This window comes from Lycium barbarum, chromosome 2 (assembly GCF_019175385.1).
Source record: "Lycium barbarum isolate Lr01 chromosome 2, ASM1917538v2, whole genome shotgun sequence".
Taxonomy (NCBI): domain Eukaryota; kingdom Viridiplantae; phylum Streptophyta; class Magnoliopsida; order Solanales; family Solanaceae; genus Lycium; species Lycium barbarum.
The window spans coordinates 87,627,526-87,652,137 of NC_083338.1; the positions used below are offsets into that span (position 1 = coordinate 87,627,526).

Consider the following 24,612-nt stretch of genomic DNA (forward strand, 5'->3'; position numbering starts at 1 on the left):
TCTATGCCAAAAACCCTACTTCACTTCCTTTGCAATTTCTTGGTGTAGATGAACTTTAATGAATTTCACACTCTTGATTTCATGGTTTTAAAGTTGTTGATCTTGATTTTCCTTTGCTTCTTTTGGATTGTGGTTGAAATGTTTGGAGAATATCCTAGAATGTTCTTGAGTAGTGTAGATGAGAAATGAAATAATATGAGGCATGGGTCCCTTTTAATAATCACAAAATCTGATTTTTAATGAACAATTGTCGGGGTGAATAGTGGTCGTAAACCACAGTTTACGGACCGTAAACCAGTTTACGGGCCGTATAGTGTGGTCGTATTTAAGCATGTCCAAAACAGAAAGGTTGGCTGATGATTATGGCAGTTTACGATCGAGGTTTACGGTCCGTAAATCAGTTTACGGGCCGTATACCAAGTCGTATTTAACCATTTTCACACTTAACAGAAAGTTGAGATTTTTGGGAAGCTGGAGGACGATGGCAGTATACAGTCCGTAAATCACTTTACGGGCCGTATTCTGCTTTACGACCACTGGCTAAATTGAAATTCTACAACTTTCTTATTTCCAAAATTCATGAATCGTCATTCCCTACATAGTAAAACATCGCACACTCATACCCCTCGTTGGTCTATTCATTGTACATGTACGGGGACTTTTCCGAGGTGTAACATTCTTCCCCCCTTTTAGAACATTCGTCCTCGAATGTTAAACACTCGGGATTCTACAAATATTTCGCCAGAGTTTCCCCTGTACCTTGGCACTACCACCGTGTCACACAACCCATAATATCTTCGCCTCACAGGGCTACATTTCAATATCAACATATCTATGGCCACACACGACCCTAAGCATAAAAATAAGGCATATATACTTTAAAATGTTGGGGCTTCGTCTCGAACCTCCACTGGGGTTTGAAATAAGTGTGAATACTTGAACTTCATACTCTCACCTTCATAGAACGTATTGACGATATAGTTTACATGATAAGGGAGCTTTCACTCACAAATAACTTACTCGGTAGCGTATGTCACTCTCTTAACTGACTCTTTCTTTTCTTCGTCGACTACTATCTTGGGAGTTCTACTCCTCACATCTTGCTTCCTTAGGACTTAAGTAGCATCGTCCTTACAATCCCCTTCAAGTCCTATGGGTAGTACTCTTTAGAAAGGCAATTCATAAAGATCACGGGTGATGGGTCAATACTGTCCTTTAGGATGTATATATATATAAGCATTGTTAATACCTCATATCATACTTTACTGATTTCCGTCATACATAATATAAAACCTCTCAACTCATACTTATTTAACATTACAATCATATTTCTCTTTTTACATATCACCAACGGTGCAGATATACCTGTGACGGCATCGGGGGATGATTCTGGATCTTGTTGCCCAGCTAAAGCGTATATACGGGGCTGAGTGGCACCTGAAGTAGATGCTCCCCCTCTGCCTCTACCTCGAACTGCTGGAATCGGGGAAGTCTGCCCTCCCGGGCGCACCGAGGAAGAACCAGCGGCTGATCCTGCGGGCTGAACCGCGTGCCTACCGCCTCGAAACGGGTACTCTATCATAATGTGACCCGACTGGCCGCAAACATAACAAACATCCGAGCCCAATTGGCATGGTCCCCAATGTAGCTTATCGCACTGGGTACATTGTGGTATAGATGATCTCCTCTGGCCTGAATCACTCATGTACTGAGAGCCCGCCTCGGTGAAACTTTGATCCTGTCCGGGATGACTAGAGAAGTCGGACCCCTGGTCTGCAACTCGTGGAGGTATACTAGTCACCGACTGACCTGAGTGCCTAGAATACGTCTGCCTCGATCCCCTTCTATGGTCGCTATCAGCACCTACAGATCTGGCCCTCTTACTTGGCCCCTGATCCATATCACGCTCGCCCTTTTGCGGATGTCGTTGCTCTTCGAGATTTTGAGCATGGGCTTGAATGCGGGAGATATCCATCCCGTCCTGCAATGAAGCCGTTAAGCAATCTTTGAACAAATGTGGCCCTAGGCCACACACAAACCTATGCACTCTGTCTCCCATATCGAATACCATAGCCGGGGCATATCTAGCCTATGAATTGAATTTAAGGCTATACTCCGAGCACTCATATTTCCTTGTTTCAAATTTAAGAACCTATCCGCTCTAGCTCGGCGGACCTCAGGTGGCAAGTTGTGGATGATGAAGGCATTTACAAATTCCTGCCAAACCGGAGGAGGTGCATTCTCTCCTCTTGATAATACCCAATTATTATACCATAGGACTGCCACGTCCCGGAGTCTGTAAGATGCTAACTCCACGGATTCAGTCTCGGAGGCATGGATAATTTTCAATGTCCTCAACATCTCATCAATAAAATTTTGCGGATCTTCGTCCGGCTTCGACCCAAAGAATCCGGAGGATTTAAAGTCATAAAATCGCGGGCTCTAGTACTAACGGCCCTGTCACTTGAACCCGAACCTTGTAGCTGTGCCTGGGCGGCAACTAGCTGTGTCAATAAGCGGATAGCCTCGGTCACTTGTTGACCCGAAGCAGCCGAGGGAGGAATTGGAGCTAGAGCTCCTCCTTGTTCTCCCACATCAGGCGGGGTGGAGGAAGTATTAGATAGGGCCTCATTATGTGACTCACCCTCTTCTACATACATCGGAGGCTCTCTTTCTACTCGCCTCTTTGCCGTATTCTTGCCCTTCTGGGCGGCTGTAGCTTTCCCCTTTGGCAGAATTCTGAAATCATAACGCACTTTTAGGAAGAATAACATCTTATACATGGATCTATCGCACGATCTCATAAGAAGAAGGATGGTCATTTTTTTTCCTAAATTCCCTGTAGCCTCTTGTTTATTAATGTGGCGCGCAACACACCATAAACAAGACTGTACTAGACACGACTCGTAAACACTTCCTAGGATGAACTGCTCTGATACCACTTTTGTCACGACCCAGCTAGGGGCCGTGACCGATACCTGGGGCTGACCACCGAGCACCGCTCGTTCTACTACTCATCATACTCATTAAGCCTTTTTTTTTCGTCAATAATCTCATAATCATAAGAAAATCATTTTCAGTAAAGAACATAAATACCTTTATATACATAAGCCTTTTGGCTATCAAAATATAATGTACACATATCTACATATATATAGGAGAGACCTTGTGAGACCATATAACCCACACATACGTATCTACGAGCCTCTACTAGAATACTAAACATACGGACGCGACAAGACCCCGTCGTGCCCGAAATACTTATACATATATATATATATATATATATATATATATATACACAAAAGTATGAACCCGATTAGCACCTCTGGAATAATGGAGTGCTTCTGCAAATTTGTTGATAGCTCTTAAAGGCCCGCGCCGTCTCCCTGTCTACCTGTGGGCATGAACACAGCGTCCAAAGGAAACAGACGTCAGTACGAATATTGTACTGAGTATGTAAGGCATGAATAGAATAAACATGATAGAGAAATCGTAAGTCATGAGGTGAAGGTAAAACCTGCGCGACCTTTAAGGATGAATAAATTTCATACATATATCACATATACATAATCGTCGTACATGAACCATCATAGCGTACACATCATCATGTCATATACTTCATCATCGTAGTGCCGTAGCTTCTCATACACATAAAACATTATCCGTATTCGGCCACGTAGGGCTCGACAATATTCGTATTCGGCCACATGGTGGCTCGACAGTATCCGTATTCGACCACGTAGTGGCTCGACAATATCACATACATATCTTCCATATTCGGCCACGTAGTGGCTCGACCATATCACATGCATCATACAAGGATCAATATATCTCATCATTACCTTTGCCATCACATACATCTTATAAGCTTATCGTAACCTTTCATTAATGCACACATTTAAATTTAAGGACAATCTATGAAAATCACATCGTATTCGTAGCCTGAATTTCGTATAAATATCGTATGATAGTCTTTATAATCCTTGGGCTTACGCTCATGATTCCCATTATCACTATAGCGTATCTCTTACCTTTATCCCACATGAAATTCTTTATGAACATAGACTCGTAGTTTCTCGAAACATTGGTCGTAGGACGTATATTGAGGCTTAGGAACAATCTATAACAATGTCGGGGTGACGTAAGGTCGAGAGCCCCCGCTTATATTATGAACGTTTATGAGTATCGTTGCTCGCCTTGAAGGAAATAGAGCATAAGGCGAGTGTTAATAAAGATAACATCATTAGCCTTATAGGAACATCATGACACAATTTCTTGAATCTCTATACTCTAGCTCATTGTCATCACCATCATATTCGTATGTAATTCAATATATTGAAGGATTCATAGACTTCGTTTTGTAGAAGAATTATATAAGACTTGAAGGATTCATGCCTTTGAAAGAGAAGATAAGACTTACATACCTTTTCCTTTAGCTATTCTACCGCTTGATCGTTCTTCTTCAATATTCGCGTCTTTACCTTCAAGAGAATTCGCATCAACGCCAATTAATCGACTATAAGAACGCGTGACTATTTTTTTTGGGAAAATTGGGCAGCATTTCCTTTGTTTGTACTACTTTTCCCATGTTTCATTTCAATTACCAAACATTCACAATATCGTATCAACAATCGTCATTTATCTACATTTACCACATTCCACCATTTTTCTCCAATTTCTCCACATTTATGGGTTTTAGCTCATCATCACATTTTCTCATACGTCACACCTAGTTTATGATCTACACGTCATTTATAACATATTTATACTCCCAACTCATCAACATTCATAATCCAATCCAACTATCATTCAACTATGGCACTATTCACATTTTATGACCCATTTGCTACACTCTTCTACCATCCGAGTGTTTTAACGTATAAATACTTCAATCATCATGAGAAAGTCATAAAACTTACCTTAGATGTGGTGGGAATGAGCCTTGAGTAGCAATACTCTTCTATGCCAAAAACCCTACTTCACTTCCTTTGCAATTTCTTGGTGTAGATGAACTTTAATGAATTTCACACTCTTGATTTCATGGTTTTAATGTTGTTGATCTTGATTTTCCTTTGCTTCTTTGGGATTGTGGTTGAAATGTTTAGAGAATATCCTAGAATGTTCTTGAGTAGTGTAGATGAGAAATGAAATAATATGAGGCATGGGTCCCTTTTAATAATCACAAAATCTAATTTTTAATGAACAATCATCGGGGTGAACAGTGGTCGTAAACCACAGTTTACGGACCGTAAACCAGTTTACGGGCCGTATAGTGTGGTCGTATTTAAGCATGTCCAAAACAGAAAGGTTGGCTGATGATTATGGCAGTTTACGATCCGTAAATCAGTTTACGGGCCGTATACCAAGTCGTATTTGACCATTTTCACACTTAACAGAAAGTTGAGATTTTTGGGAAGCTGGAGGACGATGGCAGTATACGGTCCGTAAATCACTTTGCGGGTCGTATTCTGCTTTACGACCACTGGCTAAATTGAAATTCTACAACTTTCTTCTTTCCAAATTTCATGAATCGTCATTCCCTACTTAGTAAAACATCGCACACTCATACCCCTCGTTGGTCTATTCATTGTACATGTACGGGGACTTTTCCGAGGTGTAACAGTATAAAATTATACGGATCGTATAAATGTCCGTATAAATCAATCGGGTCAAATTTTTCCCCACTTATAAATAGACGACCCAAGTTCATATTTCTCATTTCCCACAACCCTTGAAAGCTCTAGAACATTCTCCATGTCATATTAACACAAACTCAAGGGAAATCAAAGATTAATTACCAAGAATTAAGAGAATCAAGTGTGGAGAGGCCCTCTAGGGTTTGTAGAAGTCAAGAAATCTTTTGGTATTGAATTTGGGGTTTCTCTCAAGTGAAGCATATGCAACCAAAGTTCATCCTTATGTGATCAAAGGTGAGTTTCACATCTATTTCATGTTATTAAGAGTATTTGAGTGGTTGAATGACTTGGATGAGAGAAGAAAGTAGAATATGAAGCTCAAACATGGATTTAATGATATTCTTGAATAGTAAATTAACTTGAGTCATAGTTTTTTTGTGTGACATGAGTATAATTTTGTTGTGGATGATACTGCTGATGTTGAGGAAGTATTATATGTAGATGAATATGATATTATGTTGTAGCTATGGTTATGAGTGGCTTTGAAAGGGAGCTTTGAGGATTGAACAATGTTTAACTTGAAGAAGTCTATTGATTATGATATTATGGGTGTTGCTATTGATGTTTGGGGAGTTGTTTAGTATATGGAGAAAGTTGTTGAAACAAAGGAAATGCTGCCCAATTTTCGTTAGCTCTTAGTCGCTTTAGTTTGGACTTAAGCCTGTTTTAAATGATCTAATTTAGTACGAATTCTCTTGAATGTAGAATTGTGAGCTTGGAAGGAGAACGTTTAGTCGCTAAGAAGACGTAAGGTATGTTAAGGCTAGTCCCTTTCTTTCAAAGGCATGACTCTTATATTACGATTTCCTCTCTACATTTCCATGACCTTCTTGCATTCCGAAAGTTGAGAGTTAAAGATCCTTAAGAACTTCTTACGAGAAAAGAGATGAGATATTTTCTATGATGATGACGATTTTAATGCTAGAAGTTCCAACGCTTATGGTTGCAAAGATGTTGTGAGATAATTGAGCTTATCCTATGATTTTCTTGATTTCACTCATTGTTATGCTCTCACCTTATGTTACTTGTTCCTTCGGGGTGAGATGTAGTGATGATGATTATTCCATAAGGTAATCGGAGGTCACCGACCTTACGTCACTCCAATATGATTGTAGCTTTAATTGGGCTCACATGCATGCTTATTTTTATATATGATTGTACCGGGCCTAGTTGGCCGGGAAGACACCACTACGCTAGGCGTAAGTGGGCGACTTATGGATAATAGATACATCGGGCCTAATTAGCCGGGCAGTCACCACTAGTGGGCGGCGTGAGATGACTATCCCGGACGCGGGATACCCGGACGCGAGCTAGTGATGATATATGACTCAGACAGCTTATATATATATACACATACATATATGGGTGTTATGATGTGGTTTTAAAAGTAAAAGTTAGCATGCATGGTATCCGCCTTAAGAGGCAATCATATGTGCAGGTTATCTCTTTATCTCATGTTCCTTATCTCTTTATTATGTCATTATTCATGCCTTACATACTCGGTACATTATTCGTTCATGCCCGCAGGTAGAGAGGGAGACTATACAAATCCCTAGGAGCATTATCAACAGATACACAGGAGCACTCCACTTCTCCGGAGTTGCCGTTTATTGGTATATTCTTTTGTGCACATATTTGGGGCATGGTGGGGTCCTGTCCCGTCCTTATGATTTTAGTACTCCAGTTAGACGCTCGTAGATACATATGTGGGTAGTAGATATCTTATGATCTCTTTAGTGCATGTCTTGTATATCAGTTTGTAGCCTCGTGGGCTTATACATTGTACATATATGTATATTGTGAGGAGTGATTGAAGATCATTTCATGGTAAGCTTTGTTTGAGAATTGTGTTAATCTAAGTTGAATGTGATGATGAGTATGATGAGTGGTGCTTGGTAGGCTATCTCCGGGTACCCGTCATGGCCCTCTAGCTGGGTCGTGACACTATATAACCTGTACACTTTACCCAACTATTTTTTTTATCCCACGTGGACATATGTCATAGTACTTAATATTTATTCCCTTCTCATGCATAGATGTATGCACTTCAATTTTAATTCTCCGACACATTTATTTCCTCCGTCCACTTTCACTTGTTCACTTTTCACGTTCTTGCTAAATATTTATTCTTTTCTCATGTATAGACGTATGCAGTTCAATTTTAATTCTCCTACACAAATTTATTTCCTCCATGCACTTTTACTTGTTCACTTTTGACTTTTCACGTTCTTTATATCATAGTACTGAATATTTATTCTCTTCTCATGTGTACACATATGCACTTCAATTTTAATTCTCCGGCAGATATTTATTTCGTCCGTGCACTTTTACTTGTTCACTTTTGACTTTTCACGTTCTTGCTAAATATTTATTCTCTTCTCATGTATACATGTACGCACTTCGATTTTAATTCTCCGACACATATTTTTTTTTCAATAATCTCATAATCATAAGAAAATCATTTTCATTAAAGAACATAAATACCTTTATATACATAAGCAAAAGGCTATCAAAAGATAATGTACACATATCTACATATATACAGGAGAGACCTTGTGAGACCATATAACCCACACATACATATCTACGAGCCTCTACTAGAATACTAAACATATGGACGGGACAAGACCCCATCGTGCCCGAAATACTTATACATATATATATATATATATATATATATATATATATATATATATATATACACACACACAAAAGTATGAACCCGATTAGCACCTCTGGAATAATGGAGTGATTCTGCAAATCTGCTGATAGCTCCTAAAGGTCCGCGCCGTCTCCCTGTCTACCTGTAGGCATGAACACAGCGTCCAAAGGAAACGAACGTCAGTACGAATATTGTACTGAGTATGTAAGGCATGAATAGAATAAACATGATAGAGAAATCATAAGTCATGAGGTGAAGGTAAAACCTGCGCGACCTTTAAGGATGAATACATTTCATACATATATCACATATACATAATCGTCGTACATGAACCATCATAGCATACATATCATCATGTCATATACTTCATCATCGTAGTGCCGTAGCTTCTCATACACATAAAACATTATCCGTATTCGGCCACGTAGGGCTCGACAATATCCGTATTCGGCCACATGGTGGCTCGACTATATGCGTATTCGGCCACGTAGTGACTCGACAATATCACATACATATCTTCCATATTCGGCCACGTAGTGGCTCGACCATATCACATGCATCATACAAGGATCAATATATCTCATCATTACCTTTTCCATCACATACATCTTATAAGCTTATCGTAACCTTTCATTAATGCACACATTTAAATTTAAGGACAATCTTTGAAATCACATCGTATTCGTAGCCTGAATTTCGTATAAATATCGTATGATAGTCTTTATAATCCTTGGGCTTAAGCTCATCATTCCCATTATCATTTCTATAGCGTATCTCTTACCTTTATCCCACAGGAAATTCTTTATGAACATAGACTCGTAGTTTCTCGAAACATTGGTCGTAGGATGTATATTGAGGCTTAGGAACAATCTATAACAATGTCGGGGTGACGTAAGGTCGAGAGCCCCCGCTTATATTATGAACGTTTATGAGTATCGTGCCTCGCCTTGAAGGAAATAGAGCATAAGGCGAGTGTTAATAAAGATAACATCATTAGCCTTATAGGAACTATCACACCCTAGCAATGATAGGGCATGACGGGCACCCGACTCTCATCAGAGTCGAGCGAACCCTTAGACATTCGCTCTATTAAAACCTGTCATTTAAAAAACTTTTAAGAACATAAAAGTTTTTCCAATTAAAAATCATTATCTCTATAACGATTATGAAAACTTTCAATCAATAAGTACTTTAGACCAATCCATATCATCTAAAATATATACTCTTTTAAAATCCATAATTGACTCAACTAATATCACTTTGTCGACATCTCGACAAACATACCACAGGACACTGTCTGCAGAAGTCTCTAAGGAGTGAACTGGACATTATGAGTCAGGACAGGGCCCTGACATACCCATAATCATATATATATCTATACATGACTCAGCACAGCTCCAGAATGAGGTGGAACTTGCCAATCCCAAAAGATGTCAGAGCATCCTAGCTATATACTTAACCTGCCAAACAATCTGGGGCTGCGGGCATGAACGCAGCGTCCCCAGACAAAAGGACGCCAGTACGGATAATGTACTGAGTATGTAAGATGGTAACAAATCATAATCATAATTTGATTTAGGGTAGAAGAAATCACAATTTAACTCAATACCTGCAGCCTTCGCTGGAAGAAACATAAATGTATACACGAAGTCTCAAAACAATCTTTAAGTAAATAACGCAATCCAACACACATTCTTTAAGTAAATAATGCAATCTAACACACATTCTTTAAGTAAATAATGCAATCTCACACACGTGTCGCTTCCGGCTAGTATCACAATAGTCCCTTCGGACGGCGGCTTCCGGCATAATAACGATGGCCCCTTCGGGAAGCCGCTTCCGGCTTCATAATGATGGCCTCTTCGGGCAGCCGCTTCCGGCTCAATAATAATGATGGCCCCTTCGGGCAGCCGCTTCCGGCTCAATAATAATGATGGACCCTTCGGGCAGCCGCTTCCGGCTCAATAATAATGATGGCTCCTTCGGGCAGCCGCTTCCGGCTCAATAATAATGATGGCCCCTTCGGGCAGCCGCTTCCGGCTTAATATCACAATCATGTCAACACAAACTTAATCCACAAATATCAATACAAAGAGATGATTCTATGGAATGTAAACATAAGTCGTAAATGAAATGAAATAGTAAAACCTCGCACCCCCTTCAGAGTGGTTTTGAAAATCTAAATAGTAAATTCTCGCACCCCCTTCGGAGTGGTTTTGAAAGTCTAACTTTATGTTTCCTTTAGTATAAAACTAATTTTCTCGAAATCATTAGTAAAACCATATACACAACTCAACTGGCACCTTATGGGTGTTCCCTTCGGAACAGAAGAGGAGTACAATATCAATAAACCATCACAAGAAACATTTAGACCTTACTCGTCTAAGAATGGAATCATATGGAGTACATATAGAATGAACAGCACAAGAATCACGAATCACATTCGGAACCTATGAATAGAGTTACCCCAAAGTTCATATCACTCATCACTTACATCTAAGACATGCCAAAAGAATGAAGCGTTAGCCTTACATACCATTGCCGCTTCTCAAGTTAACCATAACTTAGGTCTCGGGCTTCACCAATCTACAAACAATACCAATTATGCCAATAATAAAATTAGGATACTCTTTTAAACCATTCCTTAATTACTTAGAAATCTAACGATATTCGGGTAGCATCTTCCTTAAAAACTTAATAATCCTCATGATTCCAATTTAGCCAAAATATCAATCCCAGTACTAATATCAATATCAACAAATACATGCCCAAATAGAATCAAATCCATTCTTAAATCACTTCCCAACAGCCCACATGATAATAGTAACAATTTATCCAATTTCCGATATAGTTTTCGTAATTTTAATCCCACGATATAATTATGACCTGGATGAATTTAAATATACGTAGGAAAGGAGAATTATTACCTTATATGCCAAGAAGTAATCAGTTTCCTCCTTACTTCACTTCGAAGAAAACCCGAATTCAACAACACGATAAGACGGAACAACGAGATTGAAGCGACGTGCAAAACCCGTAAAAAAAATCGAATAGCGTCGTTGCTTAAACTTCCAAACACTGAATGTACTAGTACGTTTCTGCCCATATCCTTAAATTCACGATGCAACTATATAAATTAGTTGCTGCCCTCATCTTTCAGAAGTGAACTTTCACGATTTAAGTTGACAAGAATCAACATATATTTATGTCTCTACACTAGCAAAAACGTTGCTGCTATGGTTCTTTTATTGGAAGGGAAAACATTGGTGCTATTGACCATATTATAGCATAGTCTTGTATGAGCAGCCCATTGTGAATTTAATATGAAAAAAGAATGACCAGCACATACCTTGTGCTTACAAACATGTCAAGGAAAGTAATGGCAAAAGAATGAATATGCTTTTTATATAAAAAGAATAAGCGGTGGTGCAATTTCCCACAAAGGACACTTGTTCAATGATAACAATATCAAGGACAAACACTAATCAAGATTAAACATAATTTAACACCAATATTTAATGAATACATACACGGATAAGATTTTACATTGACCATTAGTCCTTTTATATCCATGTCCTACATAATCACTAATTATCTCCCTATCTTCCATTAATTCAATATTTATCTAATTGCACACCTAATTAATTTCTTAATCACAATTAACTTAAATAGCAATTATTTTTAATACACTTCGTACATATCATTTTAGTAAATTCCATTAGAACAAGTTGCTGCATGTAACGTTTTCCTCATGAAAAGGAATTACTACACCTTCATTCTACTTGAAACTTTCTCCAGCCAAAGTATTCTCCATATAAAAACCTTGCAAGTGGATTATGGGACCCACTTCTTCTTATTATAATGATTAGTGCCCTACAACAGTAGGTGCCACCAATTACATATAATGAAATAGTCATATGATGCTTCTTTCCATGATTGGCACGTGGAATGAAGGTTTGGCACCTAGCATTATCCCATAGTTGATTATTTAATTCTTTAATTCTGCCTATAAGCTTGGGGATAACTTCGCGTCCATTACTAATATTATTTAACTCGCACACTTCGCAACGCATGAGAATACGGGATGTAACAGGAACATCATGCCACAATTTCTTGAATCTCTATACTCTAGCTCATTGTCATCACCATCATATTCGTATGTAATTCAATATATTGAAGGATTCATAGACTTCGTTTTGTAGAAGGATTATATAAGACTTGAAGGATTCATGCCTTTGAAAGAGAAGATAAGCCTTACATACCTTTTCCTTTAGCTATTCTACCGCTTGATCGTTCTTCTTCAATATTCGCGTCTTTACCTTCAAGAGAATTCGCATCAACGCCAGTTAATCGACTATAAGAACGCGTGACTATTTTCTAGGGAAAATTGGGCAGCATTTCCTTTGTTTGTACTACTTTTCTCATGTTTCATTTCAATTACCAAACATTCACAATATCATATCAGCAATCGTCATTTATCTACATTTACCACATTCCACCATTTTTTTCCAATTTCTCCACATTTATGGGTTTTAGCTCATCATCACATTTTCTCATACGTCACACCTAGTTTATTATCTACACGTCATTTATAACATATTTATACTCCCAACTCATCAACATTCATAATCCAATCCAACTATCATTCAACTATGACACTATTCACATTGTATGACCCATTTACTACACTCTTCTACCATCCGAGTGTTTCAACGTATAACTACTTCAATCATCATGAGAAAGTCATAAAACTTACCTTAGATGTGGTGCGAATGAGCCTTGAGTAGCAATACTCTTCTATGCCAAAAACCCTACTTCACTTCCTTTGTAATTTCTTGGTGTAGATGAACTTTAATGAATTTCACACTCTTGATTTCATGGTTTTAAAGTTGTTGATCTTGATTTTCCTTTGCTTCTTTTGGATTGTGGTTGAAATGTTTGGAGAATATCCTAGAATGTTCTTGAGTAGTGTAGATGAGAAATGAAATAATATGAGGCATGGGTCCCTTTTAATAATCACAAAATCTGATTTTTAATGAACAATCGTCGGGGTGAACAGTGGTCGTAAACCACAGTTTACGGACCGTAAACCAGTTTACGGGCCGTATAGTGTGGTCGTATTTAAGCATGTCCAAAACAGAAAGGTTGGCTGATGATTATGGCAGTTTACGATCGAGGTTTACGGTCCGTAAATCAGTTTACGGGCCGTATACCAAGTCGTGTTTAACCATTTTCACACTTAACAGAAAGTTGAGATTTTTGGGAAGCTGGAGGACGATGGCAGTATACAGTCCGTAAATCACTTTGCGGGTCGTATTCTGCTTTACGACCACTGGCTAAATTGAAATTCTACAACTTTCTTATTTCCAAAATTCATGAATCGTCATTCCCTACTTAGTAAAACATCGCACACTCATACCCCTCGTTGGTTTATTCATTGTACATGTACGGGGTCTTTTCCGAGGTGTAACATTCTTCCCCCCTTTTGGAACATTTGTCCTCGAATGTTAAACACTCGGGATTCTACAAAAATTTCGCCAGAGTTTCCCCTGTACCTTGGCACTACCACCCTGTCACACAACCCATAATATCTTCGCCTCACAGGGCTACATCTCAATATCAACATATCTATGGCCACACACGACCCTAAGCATAAAAATAAGGCATATATACCTTAAATTGTTGGGGCTTCGTCTCGAACCTCCACTGGGGTTTGAAATAAGTGTGAATACTTGAACTTCGTACTCTCACCTTCATCGAACGTATTGACGATATAGTTTACATGATAAGGGAGCTTTCACTCACAAATAACTTACTCGGTAGCGTATGTCACTCTCTTAACTGACTCTTTATTTTGTTCGTCGACTACTATCTTGGGAGTTCTACTCCTCACATCTTGCTTCCTTAGGACTTAAGTAGCATCGTCCTTACAATCCCCTTCAAGTCCTATGGGTAGTACTCTTTAGAAAGGCATTTCATAAAGATCACGGGTGATGGGTCAATACTGTCCTTTAGGATGTATATATATATATAAGCATTGTTAATACCTCATATCATACTTTACTGATTTCCGTCATACATAACATAAAACCTCTCAACTCATACTTATTTAACATTACAATCATATTTCTCTTTTTATATATCACCAACGGTGCAGATATACCTGTGACGGCATCGGGGGATGATTCTGGATCCTGTTGCCCAGCTAAAGCGTATATACGGGGCTGAGTGGCACTTGAAGTAGATGCTCCCCCTCTGCCTCTACCTCGAACTGCTGGAATCGGGGAAGTCTGCCCTCCCGGGCGCACCGAGGAAGAACCAGCGGCTGATCCTGCGGGCTGAACCGCGTGCCTACCGCCTCGAAACGGGTACTCTCTCATAATGTGACCCGACTGGCCGCAAACATAACAAACATCCGAGCTCAATTGGCATGGTCCCCAATGTAGCTTATCACACTGGGTACATTGTGGTATAGATGATCTCCTCTGGCCTGAATCACTCATGTACTGAGAGCCCGCCTCGGTGAAACTTTGATCCTGTCCGGGATGACTAGAGAAGTCGGACCCCTGGTCTGCAACTCGTGGAGGTATACTAGTCACCGACTGACCTGAGTGCCTAGAATACGTCTACCTCGATCCCCTTCTATGGTCGCTATCAGCACCTACAGATCTGGCCCTCTTACTTGGCCCCTGATCCATATCACGCTCGCCCTTTTGCGGATGTCGTTGCTCTTCGAGATTTTGAGCATGGGCTTGAATGCGGGAGATATCCATCCCGTCCTGCAATGAAGCCGTTAAGCAATCTTTGAACAAATGTGGCCCTAGGCCACTCACAAACCTATGCACTCTGTCTCCCATATCGAATACCATAGCCGGGGCATATCTAGCCTATGAATTGAATTGAAGGCTATACTCCGAGCACTCATATTTCCTTGTTTCAAATTTAAGAACCTATCCGCTCTAGCTCGGCGGACCTCAGGTGGCAAGTAGTGGCTGATGAAGGCATTTACAAATTCCTGCCAAACCGGAGGAGGTGCATTCTCTCCTCTTGATAATACCCAATTATTATACCATAGGACTGCCACGTCCCGGAGTCTGTAAGATGCTAACTCCACGGATTCAGTCTCGGAGGCATGGATAATTTTCAATGTCCTCAACATCTCATCAATAAAATTTTGCGGATCTTCGTCCGGCTTCGACCCAAAGAATCCGGAGGATTTAAAGTCATAAAATCGCGGGCTCTAGTACTAACGGCCCTGTCACTTGAACCCGAACCTTGTAGCTGTGCCTGGGCGGCAACTAGCTGTGTCAATAAGCGGATAGCCTCGGTCACTTGTTGACCCGAAGCAGCCGAGGGAGGAATTGGAGCTAGAGCTCCTCCTTGTTCTCCCACATCAGGCGGGGTGGAGGAAGTATTAGATAGGGCCTCATTATGTGACTCGCCCTCTTCTACATACATCGGAGGCTCTCTTTCTACTCGCCTCTTTGCCGTATTCTTGCCCTTCTGGGCGGCTGTAGCTTTCCCCTTTGGCGGAATTCTGAAATCATAACGCACTTTTAGGTAGAATAACATCTTATACATGGATCTATCGCACGATCTCATAAGAAGAAGGATGGTCATTTTTTTTCCTAAATTCCCTGTAGCCTCTTGTTTATTAATGTGGCGCGCAACACACCATAAACAAGACTGTACTAGACACGACTCGTAAACACTTCCTAGGACGAACTGCTCTGATACCACTTTTGTCACGACCCAGCTAGGGGCCGTGACCGGTACCCGGGGCTGACCACCGAGCACCGCTCGTTCTACTACTCATCATACTCATTAAGCCTTTTTTTTTCGTCAATAATCTCATAATCATAAGAAAATCATTTTCAGTAAAGAACATAAATACCTTTATATACATAAGCCTTTTGGCTATCAAAATATAATGTACACATATCTACATATATATAGGAGAGACCTTGTGAGACCATATAACCCACACATACGTATCTACGAGCCTCTACTAGAATACTAAACATACGGACGCGACAAGACCCCGTCGTGCCCGAAATACTTATACATATATATATATATATATATATATATATATATACACAAAAGTATGAACCCGATTAGCACCTCTGGAATAATGGAGTGCTTCTGCAAATTTGTTGATAGCTCTTAAAGGCCCGCGCCGTCTCCCTGTCTACCTGTGGGCATGAACACAGCGTCCAAAGGAAACAGACGTCAGTACGAATATTGTACTGAGTATGTAAGGCATGAATAGAATAAACATGATAGAGAAATCGTAAGTCATGAGGTGAAGGTAAAACCTGCGCGACCTTTAAGGATGAATACATTTCATACATATATCACATATACATAATCGTCGTACATGAACCATCATAGCGTACACATCATCATGTCATATACTTCATCATCGTAGTGCCGTAGCTTCTCATACACATAAAACATTATCCGTATTCGGCCACGTAGGGCTCGACAATATCCGTATTCGGCCACATGGTGGCTCGACAGTATCCGTATTCGACCACGTAGTGGCTCGACAATATCACATACATATCTTCCATATTCGGCCACGTAGTGGCTCGACCATATCACATGCATCATACAAGGATCAATATATCTCATCATTACCTTTGCCATCACATACATCTTATAAGCTTATCGTAACCTTTCATTAATGCACACATTTAAATTTAAGGACAATCTATGAAAATCACATCGTATTCGTAGCCTGAATTTCGTATAAATATCGTATGATAGTCTTTATAATCCTTGGGCTTAAGCTCATGATTCCCATTATCACTATAGCGTATCTCTTACCTTTATCCCACATGAAATTCTTTATGAACATAGACTCGTAGTTTCTCGAAACATTGGTCGTAGGACGTATATTGAGGCTTAGGAACAATCTATAACAATGTCGGGGTGACGTAAGGTCGAGAGCCCCCGCTTATATTATGAACGTTTATGAGTATCGTGCCTCGCCTTGAAGGAAATAGAGCATAAGGCGAGTGTTAATAAAGATAACATCATTAGCCTTATAGGAACATCATGCCACAATTTCTTGAATCTCTATACTCTAGCTCATTGTCATCACCATCATATTCGTATGTAATTCAATATATTGAAGGATTCATAGACTTCGTTTTGTAGAAGGATTATATAAGACTTGAAGGATTCATGCCTTTGAAAGAGAAGATAAGCCTTACATACCTTTTCCTTTAGCTATTCTACCGCTTGATCGTTCTTCTTCAATATTCGCGTCTTTACCTTCAAGAGAATTCGCATCAACGCCAGTTAATCGACTATAAGAACGCGTGACTATTTTCTAGGGAAAATTGGGCAGCATTTCCTTTGTTTGTACTACTTTTCTCATGTTTCATTTCAATTACCAAACATTCACAATATCATATCAACAATCGTCATTTATCTACATTTACCACATTCCACCATTTTTTTCCAATTTCTCCACATTTATGGGTTTTAGCTCATCATCACATTTTCTCATACGTCACACCTAGTTTATTATCTACACGTCATTTATAACATATTTATACTCCCAACTCATCAACATTCATAATCCAATCCAACTATCATTCAACTATGACACTATTGACATTGTATGACCCATTTACTACACTCTTCTACCATCCGAGTGTTTCAACGTATAACTACTTCAATCATCATGGCTGATGATTATGGCAGTTTACGATCGAGGTTTACAATCCGTAAATCAGTTTACGGGCCGTATACCAAGTCATATTTGACCATTTTCACACTTAACAGAAAGTTGAGATTTTTGGGAAGCTGGAGGACGATGGCAGTATACGGTCCGTAAATCACTTTGCGGGTCGTATTCTGCTTTACGACCACTGGCTAAATTGAAATTCTACAACTTTCTTATTTCCAAAATTCATGAATCGTCATTCCCTACTTAGTAAAACATCGCACACTCATACCCCTCGTTGGTTTATTCATTGTACATGTACGGGGACTTTTCCGAGGTGTAACATTCTTCCCCCCTTTTGGAACATTTGTCCTCGAATGTTAAACACTCGGGATTCTACAAAAATTTCGCCAGAGTTTCCCCTGTACCTTGGCACTACCACCCTGTCACACAACCCATAATATCTTCGCCTCACAGGGCTACATCTCAATATCAACATATCTATGGCCACACACGACCCTAAGCATAAAAATAAGGCATATATACCTTAAATTGTTGGGGCTTCGTCTCGAACCTCCACTGGGGTTTGAAATAAGTGTGAATACTTGAACTTCGTACTCTCACCTTCATCGAACGTATTGACGATATAGTTTACATGATAAGGGAGCTTTCACTCACAAATAACTTACTCGGTAGCGTATGTCACTCTCTTAACTGACTCTTTATTTTGTTCGTCGACTACTATCTTGGGAGTTCTACTCCTCACATCTTGCTTCCTTAGGACTTAAGTAGCATCGTCCTTACAATCCCCTTCAAGTCCTATGGGTAGTACTCTTTAGAAAGGCATTTCATAAAGATCACGGGTGATGGGTCAATACTGTCCTTTAGGATGTATATATATATATAAGCATTGTTAATACCTCATATCATACTTTACTGATTTCCGTCATACATAACATAAAACCTCTCAACTCATACTTATTTAACATTACAATCATATTTCTCTTTTTATATATCACCAACGGTGCAGATATACCTGTGACGGCATCGGGGGATGATTCTGGATCCTGTTGCCCAGCTAAAGCGTATATACGGGGCTGAGTGGCACCTGAAGTAGATGCTCCCCCTCTGCCTCTACCTCGAACTGCTGGAATCGGGGAAGTCTGCCCTCCCGGGCGCACCGAGGAAGAACCAGCGGCTGATCCTGCGGGCTGAACCGCGTGCCTACCGCCTCGAAACGGGTACTCTCTCATAATGTGACCCGACTGGCCGCAAACATAACAAACATCCGAGCCCAATTGGCATGGTCCCCAATGTAGCTTATCACACTGGGTACATTGTGGTATAGATGATCTCCTCTGGCCTGAATCACTCATGTACTGAGAGCCCGCCTCGGTGAAACTTTGATCCTGTCCGGGATGACTAGAGAAGTCGGACCCCTGGTCTGCAACTCGTGGAGGTATACTAGTCACCGACTGACCTGAGTGCCTAGAATACGTCTACCTCGATCCCCTTCTATGGTCGCTATCAGCACCTACAGATCTGGCCCTCTTACTTGGCCCCTGATCCATATCACGCTCGCCCTTTTGCGGATGTCGTTGCTCTTCGAGATTTTGAGCATGGGCTTGAATGCGGGAGATATCCATCCCGTCCTGCAATGAAGCCGTTAAGCAATCTTTGAACAAATGTGGCCCTAGGCCACTCACAAACCTATGCACTCTGTCTCCCATATCGAATACCATAGCCGGGGCATATCTAGCCTATGAATTGAATTGAAGGCTATACTCCGAGCACTCATATTTCCTTGTTTCAAATTTAAGAACCTATCCGCTCTAGCTCGGCGGACCTCAGGTGGCAAGTAGTGGCTGATGAAGGCATTTACAAATTCCTGCCAAACCGGAGGAGGTGCATTCTCTCCTCTTGATAATACCCAATTATTATACCATAGGACTGCCACGTCCCGGAGTCTGTAAGATGCTAACTCCACGGATTCAGTCTCGGAGGCATGGATAATTTTCAATGTCCTCAACATCTCATCAATAAAATTTTGCGGATCTTCGTCCGGCTTCGACCCAAAGAATCCGGAGGATTTAAAGTCATAAAATCGCGGGCTCTAGTACTAACGGCCCTGTCACTTGAACCCGAACCTTGTAGCTGTGCCTGGGCGGCAACTAGCTGTGTCAATAAGCGGATAGCCTCGGTCACTTGTTGACCCGAAGCAGCCGAGGGAGGAATTGGAGCTAGAGCTCCTCCTTGTTCTCCCACATCAGGCGGGGTGGAGGAAGTATTAGATAGGGCCTCATTATGTGACTCGCCCTCTTCTACATACATCGGAGGCTCTCTTTCTACTCGCCTCTTTGCCGTATTCTTGCCCTTCTGGGCAGCTGTAGCTTTCCCCTTTGGCGGAATTCTGAAATCATAACGCACTTTTAGGTAGAATAACATCTTATACATGGATCTATCGCACGATCTCATAAGAAGAAGGATGGTCATTTTTTTTCCTAAATTCCCTGTAGCCTCTTGTTTATTAATGTGGCGCGCAACACACCATAAACAAGACTGTACTAGACACGACTCGTAAACACTTCCTAGGACGAACTGCTCTGATACCACTTTTGTCACGACCCAGCTAGGGGCCGTGACCGGTACCCGGGGCTGACCACCGAGCACCGCTCGTTCTACTACTCATCATACTCATTAAGCCTTTTTTTTCGTCAATAATCTCATAATCATAAGAAAATCATTTTCAGTAAAGAACATAAATACCTTTATATACATAAGCCTTTTGGCTATCAAAATATAATGTACACATATCTACATATATATAGGAGAGACCTTGTGAGACCATATAACCCACACATACGTATCTACGAGCCTCTACTAGAATACTAAACATACGGACGCGACAAGACCCCGTCGTGCCCGAAATACTTATACATATATATATATATATATATATATATATATATATATATATATATATATACAAAATTATGAACCCGATTAGCACCTCTGGAATAATGGAGTGCTTCTGCAAATTTGTTGATAGCTCTTAAAGGCCCGCGCCGTCTCCCTGTCTACCTGTGGGCATGAACACAGCGTCCAAAGGAAACAGACGTCAGTACGAATATTGTACTGAGTATGTAAGGCATCAATAGAATAAACATGATAGAGAAATCGTAAGTCATGAGGTGAAGGTAAAACCTGCGCGACCTTTAAGGATGAATACATTTCATACATATATCACATATACATAATCGTCGTACATGAACCATCATAGCGTACACATCATCATGTCATATACTTCATCATCGTAGTGCCGTAGCTTCTCATACACATAAAACATTATCCGTATTCGGCCACGTAGGGCTCGACAATATCCGTATTCGGCCACATGGTGGCTCGACAGTATCCGTATTCGACCACGTAGTGGCTCGACAATATCACATACATATCTTCCATATTCGGCCACGTAGTGGCTCGACCATATCACATGCATCATACAAGGATCAATATATCTCATCATTACCTTTGCCATCACATACATCTTATAAGCTTATCGTAACCTTTCATTAATGCACACATTTAAATTTAAGGACAATCTATGAAAATCACATCGTATTCGTAGCCTGCATTTCGTATAAATATCGTATGATAGTCTTTATAATCCTTGGGCTTAAGCTCATGATTCCCATTATCACTATAGCGTATCTCTTACCTTTATCCCACATGAAATTCTTTATGAACATAGACTCGTAGTTTCTCGAAACATTGGTCGTAGGACGTATATTGAGGCTTAGGAACAATCTATAACAATGTCGGGGTGACGTAAGGTCGAGAGCCCCCGCTTATATTATGAACGTTTATGAGTATCGTGCCTCGCCTTGAAGGAAATAGAGCATAAGGCGAGTGTTAATAAAGATAACATCATTAGCCTTTTAGGAACATCATGCCACAATTTCTTGAATCTCTATACTCTAGCTCATTGTCATCACCATCATATTCGTATGTAATTCAATATATTGAAGGATTCATAGACCTCGTTTTGTAGAAGAATTATATAAGACTTGAAGGATTCATGCCTTTGAAAGAGAAGATAAGACTTACATACCTTTTCCTTTAGCTATTCTACCGCTTGATCGTTCTTCTTCAATATTCGCGTCTTTACCTTCAAGAGAATTCGCATCAACGCCAATTAATCGACTATAAGAACGCGTGACTATTTTCTAGGGAAAATTGGGCAGCATTTCCTTTGTTTGTACTACTTTTCCCATGTTTCATTTCAATTACCAAACATTCACAATATCGTATCAACAATCGTCATTTATCTACATTTACCACATTCCACCATTTTTCTCCAATTTCTCCACATTTATGGGTTTTAGCTCATCATCACATTTTCTCATACGTCACACCTAGTTTATGATCTACACGTCATTTATAACATATTTATACTCCCAACTCATCAACATTCATAATCCAATCCAACTATCATTCAACTATGGCACTATTCACATTTTATGACCCATTTGCTACACTCTTCTACCATCCGAGTGTTTTAACGTATAAATACTTCAATCATCATGAGAAAGTCATAAAACTTACCTTAGATGTGGTAGGAATGAGCCTTGAGTAGCAATACTCTTCTATGCCAAAAACCCTACTTCACTTCCTTTGCAATTTCTTGGTGTAGATGAACTTTAATGAATTTCACACTCTTGATTTCATGGTTTTAATGTTGTTGATCTTGGTTTTCCTTTGCTTCTTTTGGATTGTGGTTGAAATGTTTGGAGAATATCCTAGAATGTTCTTGAGTAGTGTAGATGAGAAATGAAATAATATGAGGCATGGGTCCCTTTTAATAATCACAAAATCTGATTTTTAATGAACAATCATCGGGGTGAACAGTGGTCGTAAACCACAGTTTACGGACCGTAAACCAGTTTACGGGCCGTATAGTGTGGTCGTATTTAAGCATGTCCAAAACAGAAAGGTTGGCTGATGATTATGGCAGTTTACGATCGAGGTTTACGATCCGTAAATCAGTTTACGGGCCGTATACCAAGTCGTATTTGACCATTTTCACACTTAACAGAAAGTTGAGATTTTTGGGAAGCTGGAGGACGATGGCAGTATACGGTCCGTAAATCACTTTGCGGGTCGTATTCTGCTTTACGACCACTGGCTAAATTGAAATTCTACAACTTTCTTATTTCCAAAATTCATGAATCGTCATTCCCTACTTAGTAAAACATCGCACACTCATACCCCTCGTTGGTCTATTCATTGTACATGTACGGGGACTTTTCCGAGGTGTAACAGTATAAAATTATACGGATCGTATAAATGTCCGTATAAATCAATCGGGTCAAATTTTTCCCCACTTATAAATAGACGACCCAAGTTCATATTTCTCATTTCCCACAACCCTTGAAAGCTCTAGAACATTCTCCATGTCATATTAACACAAACTCAAGGGAAATCAAAGATTAATTACCAAGAATTAAGAGAATCAAGTGTGGAGAGGCCCTCTAGGGTTTGTAGAAGTCAAGAAATCTTTTGGTATTGAAGTTGGGGTTTCTCTCAAGTGAAGCATATGCAACCAAAGTTCATCCTTATGTGATCAAAGGTGAGTTTCACATCTATTTCATGTTATTAAGAGTATTTGAGTGGTTGAATGACTTGGATGAGAGAAGAAAGTAGAATATGAAGCTCAAACATGGATTTAATGATATTCTTGAATAGTAAATTAACTTGAGTCATAGTTTTTTTGTGTGACATGAGTATAATTTTGTTGTGGATGATACTGCTGATGTTGAGGAAGTATTATATGTAGATGAATATGATATTATGTTGTAGCTATGGTTATGAGTGGCTTTGAAAGGGAGCTTTGAGGATTGAACAATGTTTAACTTGAAGAAGTCTATTGATTATGATATTATGGGTGTTGCTATTGATGTTTGGGGAGTTGTTTAGTATATGGAGAAAGTTGTTGAAACAAAGGAAATGCTGCCCAATTTTCGTTAGCTCTTAGTCGCTTTAGTTTGGACTTAAGCCTGTTTTAAATGATCTAATTTAGTACGAATTCTCTTGAATGTAGAGTTGTGAGCTTGGAAGGAGAACGTTTAGTCGCTAAGAAGACGTAAGGTATGTTAAGGCTAGTCCCTTTCTTTCAAAGGCATGACTCTTATATTACGATTTCCTCTCTACATTTCCATGACCTTCTTGCATTCCGAAAGTTGAGAGTTAAAGATCCTTAAGAACTTCTTACGAGAAAAGAGATGAGATATTTTCTATGATGATGACGATTTTAATGCTAGAAGTTCCAACGCTTATGGTTGCAAAGATGTTGTGAGATAATTGAGCTTATCCTATGATTTTCTTGATTTCACTCATTGTTATGCTCTCACCTTATGTTACTTGTTCCTTCGGGGTGAGATGTAGTGATGATGATTATTCCATAAGGTAATCGGAGGTCACCGACCTTACGTCACTCCAATATGATTGTAGCTTTAATTGGGCTCACATGCATGCTTATTTTTATATATGATTGTACCGGGCCTAGTTGGCCG

General features: G+C 39.8%; 1 long non-coding RNA gene across 1 annotated transcript; it reads right to left on the reverse strand.

The window, feature by feature from the left end:
- Positions 1 to 9,629: 9,629 nt before the first annotated feature.
- LOC132620780 (uncharacterized) lies at positions 9,630 to 11,703 on the reverse strand. Its single transcript, XR_009575214.1, has 3 exons — positions 11,289 to 11,703; positions 10,898 to 10,947; positions 9,630 to 9,839 (listed from the first exon to the last, which is right to left on the reverse strand). It is a non-coding gene; the product is annotated as an uncharacterized LOC132620780 (long non-coding RNA).
- Between the last annotated feature and the right edge of the window lie 12,909 nt (positions 11,704 to 24,612).